The following is a 19,196-nucleotide window of genomic DNA, read 5'->3' as shown; positions in this document are numbered from 1 at the left end:
GGGCATTTGGTTCAGTTGAAATTATTAGGCACTGAACGAAGTCCACAGTAGCCTCCAGTTTCTAGTGACTTAAACAAGCATGGCAGCAAATCAGTGTTGGAGGCAAGATAGAGCTCAGACTTCAGCATCACTTCATGAGGCGTAAATGAGAAGCAATAGGAAGAGGACTGACTCAAGGAAGTAATGGAAATGTTTACTCGTTTTCTAAAAACCCCTACCCGTCCTCTCAAATCCTAATAGACTTTCTTATTTTATGCCAGGGTAGGGATGGTGAAGGCAGGCTGGAATTTGACCTGAGTTTATAAACAGAGATTAATCAAAAGGCTACTATCTGACATCAGAGTGCTGGCAACCATGCACAGTAAAGCCATCATTACACCTCGCAAAGTGGCTAATATTCTCAGCAGCTTGAAATTGTCAAAGTATTAGAAATCTGTAATGCAGTTATGCAATGCACCAACAGAACGCCAATTACTAAAGCACCTTGCATTTATACGGAACCTTTTATCACAATGAATTTCAGAATGTTTAACAGGCTGTTATGAAAAGGCATCATTTACCCCCACAGGTGAAGTCTAATAGCATTCTGCACCAGTAACAGTATATAAAGAGGGTTTCAGGAGGGAGAAAAAAATTTACTTAACCTTAGAGAAACCAGAAGATAGATAAATATTTAGATGGGTGGAAAACAGACACCGAAAGTTGGCAACTGGGCCTAGATGTAGCTACATTTTCTACGGAGCTCCTGGCACAGAATTGAAGAATTTTCCTCCTCATCCAGCGAGCAACACTTCCAGGAGGTGCTTAATGACTGCAATGGAGCAGGTGCCTCTTGTTAATATCAACTAGAAAGAATCCACCTTAGGAAATGGACATGATACACAAAAACTTGCCATTTCTTTTCTTCTTGTTTTCTTTTCTCACTCCAGGTCCTGCGCTCACACCACTAGGCCACACCTCATTAGGATTCTGGGAAATGCAATGAAGTAGAAGTAATTAGGACTGGCTGACTGGATGTACTATTTGGGAGGAAAAAAAAAAAAATACCCTAGCCTGCTTAAACTTGACAGGTTCAAGGGCGGTGAACACAACTAGAGCAATTTCCTCCTGCAGGAAGATTAAGAAATAATGAGGGGGAACACCTCACCGCCCCCCGCGCCATCAGACTCCCAACAGCAAAAACCAGGAACAATTCCAAACTTAACTGTTAAAAAAAAAAATGAACACTGTCAGAAATATAACACTGTACTTTCTCTGCCAGTCCTACCCCGCAACCTGTATGAGTGACTTCTAACTTCTTTTCCCCATATTGTTCTGTGTCTGCCCTCCCCAACTCTGTCCTGGTCAGTCTTTCAAATATTCTTTGACACTTCTTTCTCCATTCACTTTATGTGCACACACATCCTTCTCTCACAGGAAACTAGCACACTCACTCCTCCAATACTTGTGTCTACTTGATAACAAAGAAAGATTTTGTTTGCAGTTCAACCAGTACAAAGAGTTGTGGGAAGTCATATCGTAATTCATACACACACACACACACACACACACACACACACACACACATGGTATACAATTTTTATGAAGGAAAAAGGGTTGTATATTTGTGTCTCTATGTTTTTTGATAGAGTTACTGGGGATTGAATCCAGGACCTCATGCATGCTAAGCATGCACTCTGCCACTAAACTATTCCCACCCCCACCCTACCCCTGTGTCTCTATATTTTAAAATTCTTGTTCCTGATAGACAGACAAGCTTCAGTTAGGGCCATAAGTCACCCTGGTGATTATTTCTGCAGGTGGTTTAAGCTTAGAAAAGACTGCATAGAGTATTCAAAGAAAAGTCCTAGAAACCCTTCAAAACACAGAGCCCTCAAGGAAAAAAATAGAGAAAGTTCTTACTAGCTGTGTGACCTTGCAGAAGTCACTGAACCTCTCTGACCCTCAATTTCCCAATCTAGAAAATGGCAATAGTATCTGTCTTTATCCAACAGAGTTATTATTAGGATCCAATAAAATAATAAATGTGCAGGTACATTCTAAAACTGAACCGTCAGACAAATGACAGGTCATCTGATTATCAGGTCATAAACGTGATTTCTCTTGAATACTTATTTCTATTTCCAACTAAATTCCCATTGAACATTAGGAACAGTTTTCTTTCTGAGGTTCCCTACCAGGATATTTTATCTTGTTCTCCCCTTATCTGTACTATCAGAAAAAGAAATAATGTGGTAGGCAGTCATGTTTTTTGGCATGAGAAAAAAACATATATATATGAACCCAACTTCTCTAATTGCTGACTGGACATCTTAGCTAGAGTGTGTGTGTGTGTGTGTGTGTGTGTGTGTAGAGAGAGGAAGAAAACTCAGTTTAAAGAGAGTTGAAATGACCTCGCACCATCTGAAATTATGTGAAAGGCAAGATTTGAGACACTTTAAAAGCCTTTATAAACTAGTTTTCCTTCACCCCATTTCCTTCCTCTGTTATGATTGAACTGTCACGGAATCTCTTTTCTTAAAGAAGAAAAAAAGAAAAGAAAAGAAAAGAAAAGGAAAGAAAAGGAAAGAAAAGGAAAGAAAAGAAAGAAAGAAAGAAAGAAAGAAAGAAAGAAAGAAAGAAAGAAAGAAAGAAAGAAAGAAAGAAAGAAAGAAAGAAAGAAAGAAAGGAGGGAAGGAGGGAAGAAAGAAAGGAAGAAAGGAAGAAAGGAAGAAAGAAAGAAAACCTCATCCCAGGGTTAAGTAAAGCACATTAGCATGCATAATTCAGAGCCGTCAGCTGGAAATGAGCCATTCAAAGCCTAGTGCGGTGGGTGGATAGAAAAACACGGTTAAAGGACTCGAGCAGCCTGACCAGGGTCTTCTAAGAGCCCAAGCAATGAGAGATGTCAACTCAGGACCACCCTGAAGCCTGACTGTGGGCTCATTCCACCATTCCTTAGAGCTGTGCTGTCCAACAGCATACATACTGTGTCCGATAGCACAGACACATGTAGCTATTTAAATTTAACTTAACAAAAAATAGAGTTAAATTTTTAGTTCCTCAGTCACAATAGCCACCCTTCAAGTGCTCAGTGGACAATGTGGCTACTGGTACCACATTAGACAGCATGGATGTAGAATATTTCCATCATCCCATAAAGTTCTATTGGACAGTGCTGCCTCAGAGCAAGACTGTTGGCCTGTGACTTAGGACTCTCCGATTCTCAGATGTAATGCCCTTGGTGACCTAAGGAAATATAAGGAGTAAACTTACCTCTAACATCTGTAACGCACTGTATTGCCTATATGTCAGCCCCACTAGGCTGGAAACTCCTTAAGGGCAAGGACCACGTCTTTAGTGTCTGTATCTTCAAAGCCTGTCATCATTCCTGGCATAGAGCAGGTGCTCACCCACTGTTTGTTGACTGACTAACAGCTGACGTTAGACACGTCCATGAGATCAAAAGAGCTCATTCGTCTCTTTTATAAACTGAGTCAAAAATGTAACATTTGCAAAGCTCTTTTAGGAAAGGTTACTGTGTTTCCTAGACCTGTATTTGTTTCAACATTGCTAAGAATTTAGACCATAGGAAGGACTGGCTTAAGTCAAAAACTACCCTTCTGTCTCTCCATTCCTGTAAATCCCTGTCTTTCATTCATCAAAAAAATCACTTGTGAGTGTAAAAAATTAGAATCCCATGTTTATTAATATTAAGATGCCAGTGGATAATACACATTATATTGAACATGATACAATCAAACTTTTAAAGAGGGCTTTTACACTCTAATACAGCGAGAAACACCCGTGGGGCTGTGTATCCCAATGACCCAATTTTAACAATTATTTTCTTAAATGGCACCTTGTTTTTCACAGAGCTTTGACCTATACTCTTTGCCAATAACCACAACAGTCTTAAAAATCTAGAGGCAAGGTATTATTTTCGCTTTTTAACAGGTGGAAAAACTGAGACCCAGAGAATTTTTGAATCCAGGATCAATAGCCAATTATTGGCAGAATCAGAGCAAGAACCTAAGGCTCTTGCTTCCCAGACCAGGGGACCTTCCACTCAGTTCAGCTTTATAGACAGTAAGAAATGGAAGCCCAGTTGGCTGACAATGCTTTTGTTTTAAATCTATAGTCTCTTCTGAGATCTTTCAAAAAATTTTTTAAATACATCCTTTTATGCAATATTAATTATCTCTTCAGATCATGATAGCACATTTAGTTGCTTTACTGCCAAATGTGGTCATTTGCAAAGGTTCTTGAAATCATTAGTGCGGTCTGATCATGCTATGCTGTCCCACGCAGGCTTTGAAAAATTCCCTTCTGGCCTTATGACTATCATAGAATCATATACCCACAGAGCAATAAGACTCAAAAAGATCTTAGGGAATATCTAATCTCTCTCTGTCTCTCTGCCTCTCTCTCCCTCTTCTTCTTATCTCTCACACACACACTCATTCAATATTTTGAAGACAAGGAAATGGGCCCAGGGAACCTCACAACCACCCTCACTGCATCAGAGCTGGTTGTTAGAAACCCAGGCGTAAGTTTAGAACTCAGCTCATCAGACATCCAGACCAGGGCTCATCCCTCTCCACCTACCCAACTCCCTCCTGTTATTTCTCCTAAGAAGTGCCCAAAGAGTAAAACCTAATGCTGTAAATTCCATCAACAAAATTTCTCGAGGGACGGAAAAGTAAAATTTAGTGCAAATGAGGTTTGTAAATCATTTCTTGTCAATATCCTACCATTAAGAAAAGTCATTGTTCCTCAGGATACTGTAGAAAGAGGATGTATGATCCATCCAAGGAAACAGACTGTCTTTAGCTGAGTGATTCGAAGAACATCGAATGATAAAGCTTGGTGAAATACAGCCTCATTCTAGCAAATGACTTGCTTTGTTGCCACTTAAATTGCTCATCTATAATTGCTAGAGATAAACTGCAATCAAAATACAGTATCTTCTATTAGTTTTGCCCACTGGGGATTGTTTGATCATGGTGAAATTATCCAAAAGGTAAATTTGCTCATTTTTACTGCCTCAGTAGAAACTGGCATTAGACCACTGAGGGGGGCTAGACTGATGGCAAGTGTTACTTCCTGGTGAGGGAGCTTTTCTATTCTCTAAATAGGACTGAGCCTCTGCCTCTGTGACTAGCAACAAATAAGCAGGAAAGGAGGACTCTGCTCTGCCCACTTCCTCAAAACATCATTCCCAGGCTTACTAGCTTCCTCGTGCTGGGGTCATACCTTCCTGGTTCAGACATCACGAATTCATATTTGGTGATCATTCTGATGGAGTTAGGCTGCTGTGTCTATTTTTTAAAAGGTTTGCTGGGCAAATTATGGTGTAAACAAGATTATAAGGGAAGTGTTTAAACTACTTAAGAGAATAAATTGTTTTTAAGCACTTTAGAAGCAATTTACAAACAATAAATATGTTAACTGCACATCATTCTTATTTATTCATTAAAGCAGATCCAAGGACTTCTACTTGGCAAAACTTCCTGGCAAGGGCTTTGTTAGTCTACTTCTGATTACTCTATGAACTTGGAAGTAATAAAATTGCCTTTCTTTTCTATCTGTAATTCCGACTGGCCTTCCCCCAAGTTAGTCTCAATTAATCAGATTTGACTGTACTATATAAAGACTGAGTAAAATGACAAAGCCATCAGCCCCGGGTCGAAAGACATAAAAGTCACAGAAAATCCTGCACTATGTTTAAAACCTCTTTGCACACACAACCAGCAGTGAAAAATGGTAGATGGGTGCAGTGGGGTGGGGGAAGAGGGTAGAAGGAAAAACAAAAAGATATCACTCAGAGCCCTCCCCACAATTGAAAAGATTTGCTTCCTGCTCCCTGGCTGTCCTTGAGTGTGGGTTGTAGAACAAAGGGCAGAAGTACACAGCTCAGGCTCAAAATCATTCAGTTCAATTCAACAAATACTATTAAGACTATGTGCCAGGCCCCAGAGTAGATGCTAGTGCTATGGAGATGAATCAGATTCCACTCCTGCCCTCAAGGAGTTCACATTTCTACTGCGAGGAAGAGATAAGCGAAGAGACAATTATCATGCCGAGTTGTAAGTGCTGTGACAACAGTCTACATGTGTGGGAGCACAGAGAAGAGAGCAACGGAAAAGAAGGCTCCCCTAGGTGACACTTGCTATCGGAACTGCCTACAGACACATGTGATCTAAGCGAGGGACAGGACTAGGACAAAAAGTTGTTGGGGGAAAGAGTTTATTTCTCTCTCACTCGAATTCTTGATTTTGCAAGTTCCATGTGAGTGTCAGGTGTCAGGGAGAAAGACCATAAGCCATGCTTAATAAAATCAAGCAACTTCCCTACAGCCCCAAATCCGGCTGGATTTAGATTGGCTCGTCTGTAACGTTTGGAAGACAAGTTACATTCAGTACAAGTTCTCAAAAAATCAATGTCCGAAGTGGTAGCTAATTAAACCACAGAGACTTATTTTTGAGCCAGGAAAGGTTTTCTCCAGTGGTCAGATGTTCATGACTTTCAAATTCTTTTTGCAGCCTTTGCATAAAGATGAGTCCTGAGACAAGCCGACCCTAGCTTGGATAGTCTCTTAAAAGATGCCCTAAGTCCACTTGTCAGAGGTAGGAAAGAAGATAGAGCTCTTTCCTGCACAGCCTGTAGGTGGAGCCCTTCACTTTCCTCAGCCTGGCGGACCCACTGGCTCTCAGCCCTACAAGAAGAGATGACCATGAAATTTGCACACTTAGCAGGGAGTCTAAAGAGGTGGATTTTATGCATGTTCCCTTTCTCTTCTGATCACCTGACACTGCCTTTTCTCCAGAAGAAGCTGAAAGTTCCAGGTACTGCTGGAGCCCTAGTCCATCCCCCACCCCCATCACTCACCAGGCTGGATCCCACCCAGTACCTTAAAATGAAGGTCACAAAAAGAAACAGAGGAAGTCTCAGCTTGTTCACAAAGACCATCTCTGCTCCAAGAATGATATTTCTGTGTCTTCTCTTCCTGGATAACAGGGCCTGGATGACTCTGAGGCCAGACTGTCTACTACAGTTGTCTTAAGCCAGCAATGTACACATTGTGTTTCTGTGCGAACAAAGACGACTTTTATCTCTTCCCTCACAAATTTTCTCCCCTGGGCTTTAAAAAATAAATAAATAAGGCATGGGAAATAAAGAATTAACAAAGACAAGTAGGAATGACCTCTCCCTACGTGTTCTAAAAATAATGTAGAGCCTATGGAGGTCAATGATTTCATAAATTTCATCTTTTGGACACTTATTTTCACAAGTTAATATTTCTTCTGTCATTTGTGATGATGATGATCAGTACCTTTTAGAAAAAGAGCCTGCAAACCAGAAAATCTCAAAATTTCCCACTACATGTTCACCTTCTCAATATTTCTAGGAGGAAAACAAGCCACATCCAAGGCTATTCCAAGATATTAAATCCTTCTTAACCTCACTAAAAGCACACCACTACAAAGCTGCAAAGGGTGTCAAGAAGATGGAAGACAGCATACTAGCCATCAGTCCATCCTTTCTAAGATCTTGCCTCTGGCAGTGGTTTTTTTTTTTGTTTGTTTGTTTAATGATGAGATGATTAAATACAGTGCATGCTACAAGGGAAAGGGAAATCCCCATGATCACCCAATGACCCATCAGGTGTTGGCCCTACACCTGAGAGCTGATTTTCCAGGCTGAGTATGGAAAGCTGTTGTGCTGGTCAAACAATTAGCTGGTCCTGGGTTCAAACAGTATATATTTTTACTCAAAGGAACTAATTCAAAATCCGAACATTAGGAAGAAGGATGTTTTATGCTTCTGTGACCCATTTTCCCGGTGCAGACCAATGATAATGGTGGCTTCATGCAACTGAATTTTTGTCTCTATTAAAGCAATATAAATCTTGCTCCACAAATGATGTGGTCTCCAGGCCCTTAACCAGTTTCTTAACCTTCTTTGAAACTTACTTTAGTCTGTCAGTGTCCTACTTAAAATAAGGCATAAAGAATTGAACAAAGTAGTCCAGATATAATCTGAGCAGCAGAGTTCAGGGGGGCTAATCCTTCCTATAATCTGGAAACTATACTTCGTTAATGAGGTCTAAGATCATATTTGTTTTAGCAATCTCCTTAACCTCAACTTGCTTCCCTCATAACATGTCTATTCTTCCCAAAGACTCCTTCCACTCTGGCATTACCGGCTCCACTCCAGATTGGCCTCAGGTTGGAGCACCCAAAAAGACCATCAGATAGCCAAGCAGAGCCACTAAAGGAAAAGTAGACCAAAAGGGAAAGGGAACTTCCGAAGAAACCAAAAAAATGGTCCCGAAAAGGAAAGAGAAAAGGGCCAGCTAATGATGCTAGCAAGGCGCCCAGGCACAGAGGACAACTGGAGACTGCCGGAGATGGTGGTCCAGAGATCATGGCTGTGCCCGTTGCACCCTTCACTTGGGGTAAATAGCTAATTAGTCCTGCTCACCAAAGTAACACCACATCGCACATAAAGGCAGAACTCAGCGTAAATAACCAAACTATTGTCTACTTGAAGAATAAACAGAAAGAAAAAAAAGTTAGCTAAACTATATTCCACAGATGTCAGTTTGGAAGTCATAACTTTATTAAAAGTCATGCTCCCCTGGATGCACATTATTCCCCTCACCTCTCCCTTTGTTCCTCTATTCCCCACCCACTAGCCTCTCTGTGCTATTAAGAATTTGGTAAATATGGTCAATTATTCTAAAGGTGCCCAAACTCTCATTTCAACTTGTTTCCCAGTTAATGTACCATGGCAGAGAATGAATCGCTATTACAAGGAACTAAAAATAAAAATGTTTCAGAGTCCGTAATTGGCTTGTCTTGTTGGACTTTTTAGAGAGCCAAAGTACCAGTTCCAGGCTATTAGCCCTTGGTTCATAGGAGAATAATATAATATATTTCCTCATTAAAATACTTCGCTCTCCATGGTTTAAAAATAAAAAGGATACATTTTATCCTACAATTTTTCATTTTAGGGGGTTTTGAATCTTTGGAGGCACAATGAAAGGAGAAGAAAAAAAATAGGCACTCTGCTCTGAACATCAGCCGTTACTTCATTAAAGCTTTCCTTCCTTTTAAGTCAGTTTTCTTGCAGCCCCACAATTCACATCACACAGCCATTAATTTGTTTTCCAGAAAAATATAGCCATATATATGTGTGTGCATTTAAAATCAAATGCCAGTAATTAGCTGGGGTGGAGGCTGAAGGTATCTATATGCAATTATAGGAATCAGACATTTGAAATCACAAATTCACGGATCCCTAGACAACCGAAAGCAATTGAGACTTGCTGTTTTGTAATCACGTCACCATGGTGTTTCCTACTATAATCCACAGAGACCAAATGTTCAGTGGTCTGTCTGTGGCCTTTAGCCCCATAGAGTTAGTAGCTGCATCCTGGTCCCCGTGTGCGGTACATGTTAGTAACCTGTACCGCTTTCCATCTCACTTGTCGTGATTGCAAGTCACAGTCTGCATAACCATCTTTTCCCTGTCTGTCTCCTGTACTATACTCCGGGCTCCGTGAGGGTAGGAGAAATGTCTGCTTTGTTCCTCAGTGTATATCCCATACCTGGTAGGATACAAGGGCAGTAGGTCAGGTAGGTACTAAAGAATGAATGGACTATCAGCCTGGCTGGAGAAAAGTCTGTGTGTGAAGGAAGAAGGAATAAAAAAATAAGTCTCACTGAAGCCTTACCTAACCACCCTATTTAAATTTGCAAAATATCTCCAATACTCACGATCTTTCTTTTCTGACTTACTTTTCTCTGTAGCACTTGTCTTCTAAAATACCATATATTTAAATTACTTATTTTGTTTATTGTCTCGCTTCCCCTACTAGAATGTTAACACCATGATGTTAGGAATTTTTGTCTGTTTTGTTCACCACTCTTCCTAGAACCCTGAAAATACTGCCTGGCGTGAAGTAGGTAATCAGTAGCTATTTGTTGAATGTATTAATCTTCTTTCTGGACTAGGCAAATGGCTACACACACACACACACACAATTTAAATCCTAAATGTGTGATACTCATTCTAAATGCTAAAAGGGCATACCAGAGAATGGGCCTACACTAGCTCCCTTTTCTCAGTTTTCAGCTTCCTCAGATGTCAGCAACTGGTCCCATTTTACTAGGACAGGGACACCCAGAGGATCCCAACCACCTCCATGTACCATCTGTCCTGTGTAGCCTCCGAGCATCGCCAAGCCACTTCAAGCAACACAAAGCCTAACAGGGTAACTGTGTGTAAAATAAAGAAGGAAACAGCCTTTTTTTGATCATGGGATTCCAGTGTGACATGGGAAGAAAGTGCTCTGGCCATTTCTAAAGTATTAGCCTAACACCCTCTACTAAAAGCTTTTCCTAGAATTGTCCCCAAACTCAAATTTTATGGGTCAGCCTGAATGCTGACCCCTGACCTAGGTATTTCTAGTCATGGGGAGTTGGGGATGTGAACAAGTCATCGGGATTTATACTAGAAGACTCTCACTTCTCTGGAAAACTCTGCCGGCTGGTGAAAAAGAAAGGGCTCTGGTTCAGAGAGACTTGGGTTCAAGTCCTGTTTATACGTGACCTCGGGAAAATTACTTAACCTTTAAGTACTTCAGTTTCTTCGTCTGTAGAAATAGGATAACACTCTTTAACTCTCATAGGGCTGTTGTGACCATTGTTAGCTAATATACGAAAGGTTCAAGCCCAGGAACTGATGTATATTTGGTGTCCAATCAATGTCCTCAGTTCCCTTCTGTCCTTGGATCCCATCTCCTGGCTTCATGGAAGAAACGGGGAAATCGATTTGCTATTCAAAACCACTATAAAAAATCTTGAATTCTTTTTGTGAACAATGATATCTCGAAAAGGATAATCTCATTGGGGAAAACTGGTTTCATTTTTAACCTCCCCCTTTGTCTTTTCTTTGCACTATAACAAGGAAAGCAACTTAATATGCCGAGATGCACGGAGAAAAAACTAGGACTTTTCCCCTTTACTTTTTCAGGGAAGGGAAAGAAAAAGCTCTTCAGAGCTCGCCCCTTTTCCTTTCTTTGAAAAAAGAGCAAAACCACCACCAGGCAATGTTAGATAGTCCCCAAGGCATTCAATAAAAAAAAAAGGCCTCCAACAAAATTAAAACTTGGAAAACCTCAGAGGGGCAGAAACTCGGGTGAGGAAAATTCACCACTTCCTTGTGAGGGAAAAATAAGAAAAGAAAACTGATAACAAGGAACAGGCTAGAGAGCAAGGCAAGAAAGTTCTAGATGAGAGGGAAAAAAAAACAAAAAACAAAGTAGGGCTCTGCCAAAAGTGGAAGCCAGAGGGATGGTCCCCGGGGGGCTCTCACAGATGACTACAAGGAAAACAGCAGCCTCAGGGAACTGACGCTTTAGCTTCTCTTTTCAACTAAACTTTTTTCATTGTGGCTTGTGCTTGCTGGCTCCAAAACCTCCAAAAGTAGGAGAAGATCCTATAAAATAAGGGTTTCTCGAGGAGAGCAACCTTTGGAGGCTGGGTGGTTTTCATCGATTTAAAAAGTAGCTTGCTTAGAAGAGGGATGCAAACTTAAAAAAAAAAAAAACTTTACCTCTCCCCTTTTGATAATGCATAGGCAATACCTTGGGAAGAGGGGGCCAAATACCAGTTATTAATTACCCTAATTAACCCAATTCATAAGACATATTTGTATGCTGTCATGACAACTGCCTTGACTAACTTGCCAAGAATAGCTTAGCTGTCCATTCAAATAAATCCCTGATAATTACCAGTCTAGTTTACTGGGCTTCTGTGATAATAATAATTAGTGCTACTGTGCAAAAGGTCGCACTAAACAATTTATGAATGATGCATTTTGCATGGTGATTATGTGAGTCACAGGCAATGTACAGAATGTTCACCATTATGCTATTAATGGGGAAGGGGGTGGCCAGATTTGAGGCAGTGACTGACTCTGTGGTCTTTGTAGCTAAAAATGAGCAATGGGGAAAAGTGGCAACTATATCATGAATGAAGGCCTATCCCAGGAATAGCAGGGTACATTGTGACTGACGGTTTCTCTGAAGCCATAATCCATACGTGATGGTCACAAGTTTTGGATTCAAAAGCAGATGAAATATGAAATAGTTGAGTTATAGAAGTACATACCCTGGGTGGTGGGGGAGGAAGGGTATAGCTCAGTGGTAGAGCACATGCTTATTAGCATGCATGAGGTTCTGGGTTCAATCCCCAGTACCTCCTTTTAAATAAATAAATTGCATTCCTTTTATTTAAAAAAAAAAAGGGAGAAGTACATACCCTGGTGGGAGTATCTGAGAAGGTAGGAGGATGCTGCATTACACATAGAAAGAGCTCAGTTGAGGCTCAGGAACAGTGCTGGGGGATAATAAAATCTGTGTCCAGGTGTGCATGTTAAGCCCTATGCAGTCAGGGTAAACCTTGAAAAGAAGACCAAAAGCCCCTTGACATCTGGTGATGGCCCTGGTCAAGTAAGGAGGTAGGGCATTTCTGTTGAAAGATCAACGTTTTATTACTCCAATGAAACAGTGTTATGGTCCACATGTTTGAAGAGTAACACATCTTTGAAAAATGAGTTCTGAATGTCATTGTCACTTTTCCATACTAGTAAAACCTCTTAACACTCCACAATTATAATAGGAAATACGGATATCATACTCTGGGTTTTAGATGTACAATAAATTTGACTAGTTAGAAAAGACTGAGTCAATTGCAAAAACATTAGTCCTGCCACCTCTTTCTATTTTGCCATATGTTTCGTTCCCTCCCTTCCACAGATTTTGTTTTTTAAATGGCACAAGATTTCCAGGTCAAGAGGGAAAAAATACACCAAGGTTTTGGTTTTTATTTCATTCCTATATCACAGAATTGTCTTTATTAGCTAGGTCTTATCCTAAACTACATTTCTTTTGAGATCATTATTTGTCATTTCAAGCTTCAGTCTGTGCTATAAGCACTATTCACAACAAATTAGAAATTTGGCATTAATGAAGCGCTCTGGTTGAGTTGGCAGAAAGAGATACAAAACACATCCCTTTGTTGCCAGTAAACTTGGATTTTTTTACCGACAGCAAACGCAGAGAAGGTTCATTTCTGGTGAGCAATTACTGAGATGCTACAATGAAGCACCTGGAACCGTGCCTGGCATGTGGTGAGTGTTCAAGGAATGAGGAGCTAGACGAAGAAGGAATTCGGCAATATTTACCCTAGTATGGGACACAGACTGTGATTTTGCCACCAGGTTGAGATTCTTGAGCATTAAGATCACAATTGGCAACCATCCCCTTTCTGTTGCTTGTGGGAAACCATGACTGACTCCATTTCCCATTACTTTTGGTTCCCTCCCTCCCAGGGATGAATAAAATTGTACAGATTTCGGTGTCAAAAGAAAACAACATAGGCCTTAGTCTGTATGCAATCCAAGTCCTGTACATACGAATGTTTATCACTCTATGCCTGATGGGGATCTCTTAGAATCACATGAGTTCTACTCTTGAACTAGGTACACATGAAAGCAGAACTGAGTATATTATGAGACCCCAGACTTTTATTGCAATTCTGCCAATACCTGCAGTGGGACTCGGTAAAATGTCCATTTTCCACTCAACTGTGTTTCACCATGGTTTTTTTTTTTTTTTCATTATGGGATAGAGTGGTGGCAATAATGGCATTACACGTAACAAGTTGCCTTACAAGGTGCTTTAATTATGCCAAATAATAAACAGTTACCAGGAAAGTAGTAAAACCAACACCTGCCCTTCATGCACATAGTTCTTCATCGTATGCGCCACCTTGCCCTGTCCCTGCCCAGCAGACTGTAAACACCTTGAAGGCAAGGATTATTCCCCACTTGCTTTCGTAAACCCTGCGGTCTCTAGTGCACTCTGATGCACAGGTGTTCAATACGGCACAGCTGAGTGGAACCGAACTTGTGAGCTGATACGGCTGCCCGAGGGGCTGAAGAGTGAGGTCTGAGCTGTGCATTAGAAAATGTGCAAGAGAAGTAACTCTGCAAGTGTGTAATTCATAACCCAATGACTGCCAATAGGAAAGAGAATTTAATACTACACAGTGCCAAACGCAACTTTACAAGCAGCAACCCATGTAAGGGAACCTAATACTCCACACCTTGTGGAGAGGAAAATCCTGCTAGGCAGTGAGGTGTAAGGGAATCTAATCTGCTATGAATGGAAGGCAGCCTAATAGGGTTTGATGTGATTGGAAATCCAATGTGCTGGAGTGGAAGGAAACCCAATACGGGATAGTAGGGAAGAAGGAATAAGCATTAGTGATTAACCAGACTGGTCACTGGAAGTTTCCCTCGTTCCAAAGACACAAAACCAAGCCGGATAAGTATTCAGCGCAGGATTGCAGGTCTATTGAGAAAGGGCAGGAATGACCCTGACTGTACAAACACTTTTTTTTTAAAGTTGTTCATTTATACGACAAACCAAGGAGGAGCCTGGGCCCAACTGCCAATCTTGCTCCCATCGTACAGAAGAGAGAGCAAGCTGGCAGCGCCCCTTGCTCCATCGGAAACAGTTACTGTGTTAAATATCCTTTGTGTTTAGAGTATTAGTGTTTTGCTGGCATAGAAACTAAGAATGCTTCTACTGGGCTCGCAAGCTAGCATGCAATCTGTCCACGTGGATCTTGGACACAAGGGGAGGCACCCCAAGAGCCCCAAAGGGAAAAGCTGAAAACCATTTTATTGGGAAATCATTCGGCTTTTTAAATAACCTGCTCTTCAACACAGCTGTTTTCCAAACTCACTAATAGTCAGGAAATTTACATGAAAAATGGCTTTTCGGAGCTATCGCTATTATTTATGAGAAGCTATAACTGTGCCTGATGCCTTCCAATCGGCAGAATATGCTAAACTAAACCTTGTTCATTCCTCGTGTGCAGTTACTATGAGACTAGTTAGTTATAAAGCGCCCTGCACTTGCATCAATGTGCTAGCCAGGATAACTACACCCAGCCAAGCATTTCTTTGTGGCACCAGAATCCTTTGAGCAAAGCAGAACAAAAGTCAGGTTAAGACATCAGAAGGAGATTGGCACTAGGGGCAGATGAAATGTGAAGTGTGTGGGCTTTTGTCAGAAGCCAGTACTAAGCTGCACACCTCCTCACTCCCTGCAGCTGGGCTCTGGATGTCTTCTCCGATTATGTCATTGACACAAACAAGTCTCCACCTTCGTCAGCACTGCCATGCCAAGACATCTTTGGAGGAGCTTAAACTAGCTCTCCTCAGCCTCTCACACATCATGCACAGAACCATCACAGACATATGCGAATGGCTTTCTACAGCCAGTGATGTTGGAGGCAGACAGGCTCCAGCTGGCTTCTCTGACCTTGGGCAGAGTGAACAGAGCACACAGTTAAAAGGAGACAATCCTCTCTGGATTGCAGCAAGGAGCAAATTCAATGAAGAAGTCATATTGGGGAAGAAGATGAATCTCCCCCTGGCCACATCATCCTCATTATTAGGACATGTCAGGAAGCAGGGCAGCTGCTAGGACAACAGCCCAGGGAAAGCAAAGAAGAAAAGAAGCGCAGACTTTCTGCCTTGCTATTAGCAAGATAAGTCCTTCTCAAATGAGTCGTGGAGGGGACCAGCAACCCTGAGGTCTGTCTCACTCACACACACACACACACACACACACACACAATTTGCGCCCAGATCTCAATCCTGTTCCCATTCCCTTTTTTATCTAGACAGTAGCTTTTCCCCACTTTTACAAAATCGGTAGGGAATAGTTGCCCTTGATGAAAATACTACAAAGCGAAAAGGCCAAGATGCAGCCCTGTCTCTGAGGAATGTAAAGATGAAGAGATAAAGACAATGAAATTACTGTGGCCAGAGGAATAAAGGCTGGATTTTAGTGCATTTGTGCGCCCTCTGCTGACTATCGAGCCGAACTTCACTGAAAACAAAAAAAGTTGGAGCAGAAAGGGAAGGGGGAGAAAGAAAGGGAGCCTGGAAGCAGGAAATAGGGAAGTAAAGAGTTCTCTCTTATCTGGGACCTGCTGTCTGTTTATCCAGAGGGAATATGAAAAGGAGGGATGCCTTGTCTTCTCTATCAAGAGCAGCCAAGAAAGAAGAGAAAATCATAAATAATGCCTTGACACTACATAGTAAATGTGACTAGATAAGCCTTGTGTGCACCACAGACACAATCTCACAGAGCTCATCAGTACACCACTCACTAACGCGTATGGGTGCAGCATGAGCATAAAAGGCCATCAAACAGAATGCACTTGAGCCACAAACCATCCATCTGAAGCTGGCTGCAGGCTGCTTCTTCCTTTACTTTAAAATCGATCTTTTCCATGGTTGCTTTTCTGAAATGCATTTGCTTCCTGCAGAATTCACAGTAGACTCTGTGCACCACCCTCCTGTCTCAGCCCCTTTCCACTTTTTGAACCAATGTCTATGTCTGCGATTCAAAACTTCAGCACTCACGTTCAAGCCACTGGGGTTGGGGGGTTGGGCAGAAGAACAGCTCCTGGAGATTAGACCTAAGGTTTCATTCCAGATTTCACCTCACCAGCCACAGCATGTGCTGTTTTCCCACTCATCCACCTGCTCTGATTCCCCTGGCTCTCTCACTCCATCTCTTTCCCACCTCAGGGTCTTCACACAAGCCACTCCTTCTCAGCTTTCAACAATTGCCCCGTCTCTACACCTTTTTGCATCACCAACTCTTGCCCACCCTTCAAGGATCTACTCAAATATGACTTCTTTTATCCCCCAGACTAGGTCAGTTTCTCCCATTTTCTTTCACAATCACATGGTCTTTCTTTCACAGCACTATCATTTTATATTGGGGTTTTGTCTCCCCGCTCTGCAAAGGCTGGGACGATGGCAGTTTTGTTCACCACCATTTAACCAACATCTAGAACAATACCAAGGAAACATGGGGAGGGGGAGTATAGAAGGGAAGAAATGAATATATCCTCACCAAAACAAGCTAAACTACTCAAGAAAAGGATTTTCTAATACTGACATAAGCCTTAAAAAAGCATTTTGGAACACTTCCCCCAAAGTCTCTGTTCTTTGGTTCTTATTCCTCCCAAACACCCAGATATACTTAGTTACATCGCAAAATGCTGGCAGAAATCTTATGCCACAGACTGCTTTCTGCTTCAATCACCTTTAATTCTGTTTTCAAATTCCAAATCAAAATCCTGTTCCCTGCTACAACTTCCCACTCCAAGTGCTTATGCTATGTTTATTTAATTTTGTAAACCAAGGAATCAATAAAATATTATATTGATAACATAATTTCATTGTATCCTGTAAACAGGCCGTCAGCTGATGCTGAACCAATTAATATTGAACTCTACGTATTCTCATTTAATCGAATAGTCACATACATACGGTATTTACAAAGTCCATTATTCAGCAATAAAAAGGCCCAAAATTATTTGATCTATTTCTGACCTTTACGTTCTAAGAAATCTTTTTTTTCCACTTCAAAATATTATTTATCAGGCCTTTTACCAAACTATACTCTGTATGCAATATATAAAGTCCAGGGCCAAAGGTAAGTATTATTTTAAAACTCCCCTTCCTACTAATAGATGAGTAAACATGACCTATTGCCCAGTCTACAAATGTTTAACATAGGTAAGAAAATGCCAGAAGGTCTTAGCTTCGTGGAATTTCACATACCTGACTTAAAGATGGGTTAATGCCAGCCACCCACAGAGGCATGTTATAGTCTTCTGTACAGCATACATCTAGCATCACAAAAGACAGCATAATCTGACAATCTGAAACTCCGGTAAAACCAGTGAGTGATTTGTATTCAAGCTTCTGCGGTCATTGAAAGTAGATTTTTGTTCCTCTGCTACTCAGCGATAGGGAAATTAAATTTCATTTGGGGTTAATGCCTGCTTGATTTGATGTGGAGGGAATTTTTCTCCCCTTGGTTCTTTACTTGCACTGAGAGAAACTACATCTCATAGAATGCTTTAGGTAGACTGTCAGGGTTATGGAGCACAATGTATATGATACACTTCTCTCTGCTACATTGTTATCAATCACTAAATTACCTTTTGCCTGAACAAGAAAGCAAGAGCAGAGGAGGAGAATCTGTTTGGGGCTGGGAACCGCTTCTAAAATTACGTTAAAGGGAACTGTCCACCTGACATGAATCATTAGATAAGCCTTGTCTTTTGCACATTTCACAATGGTTAGGATGATGTAATATGGGCAATTACACACAAGCAACTAGAAACTTGTCGTCCAAAATAGCTACAGCACAGCTGAGGTTTACTCTGGGTCTGTGGTTTATAGCAAAGCAACAACCCTCCTTACGTACCGAAGCCACTACAAATTCAAAGGAAACCCTGAGCTGTGTGTGGCTCTGATTTTAATTGTACCTGCATGGATTACAACTTTATAAGCTAGAAAGAAGGGGGGGAGAAAGATCAGCCTATACTTAAATGAACAGAAAGTGATTAGTACTCAACTGCTGATTATGGGGAACAATATCTAGCCAATTAAAAAAGCAAACTGGTGGATCAGTCCTACATACGACCTGATTAGGAAATAGTGGCACCCAGCTACTCATTTGTTTTGTTGGCACCAACAGTTCACCTACAGTGAGACCATGTTCACCATGGTTCACACTCTCCACTCAGGTTAAATATATTCACTTACAGTAAAACCATGTTTGCCAGGGTTCACACATTTTGTTCACATTAAATATTAGAATGGAGAATCGAGCTTTGTTCTCCCTTTGCACCACTCCCCCCACCCAGCTTCCTGATATTTCCCTAAAACCCCTCAAAGTATAAATTAGTCCCCAAGTGGCCAAAGTGGAATTGGAGCTCCTGTCTTAGGCCACTATATTCCATCCCCCGAATTGAGAAAAGAGTATAAAATATCCCCTGATGAGAGAGACCAGAACTGGTTTCCTGGGTGGAAGAAAGGCATGTCTGGGACAGAGCACAGTCCTGGGAACGTGAGCCCAGAAGTTCCTCGCCATGAACCAGCTATTTAAAATTCATTTGTAAGTCACTTGCATGAAAGAAAGAAGAAAAAGCAGTGGCCCTGAAAGAGAGCCCAGGTCTGCGGAAGCAGCAGGTCACAGGAGAAGAAAGGCTTGGGGCAGTATTTATTGAAGTGCAGGTCACAACCCCAAGCCAGTGGTC

The 19,196-nt window shown here is 41.3% G+C and overlaps 1 protein-coding gene and 1 non-coding gene across 4 annotated transcripts in view; one reads left to right on the top strand and one right to left on the bottom strand.

Annotated features, from left to right (window-relative positions):
• PCDH19 (protocadherin 19) overlaps positions 1-19,196 on the bottom strand; it is a 99,521-nt gene that overhangs the window by 55,637 nt on the left and 24,688 nt on the right. The gene's annotated exons all lie outside the window — the stretch shown is intronic.
• Positions 12,178-12,254, top strand: TRNAN-AUU (transfer RNA asparagine (anticodon AUU)). The gene is given in 2 exon segments: positions 12,178-12,215; positions 12,219-12,254. It is a non-coding gene; the product is annotated as a tRNA-Asn (tRNA).

The sequence above is a fragment of the Camelus dromedarius genome, chromosome X (genome assembly GCF_036321535.1).
Source record: "Camelus dromedarius isolate mCamDro1 chromosome X, mCamDro1.pat, whole genome shotgun sequence".
Taxonomy (NCBI): domain Eukaryota; kingdom Metazoa; phylum Chordata; class Mammalia; order Artiodactyla; family Camelidae; genus Camelus; species Camelus dromedarius.
This window is presented reverse-complemented; position numbering and strand designations above follow the sequence as displayed.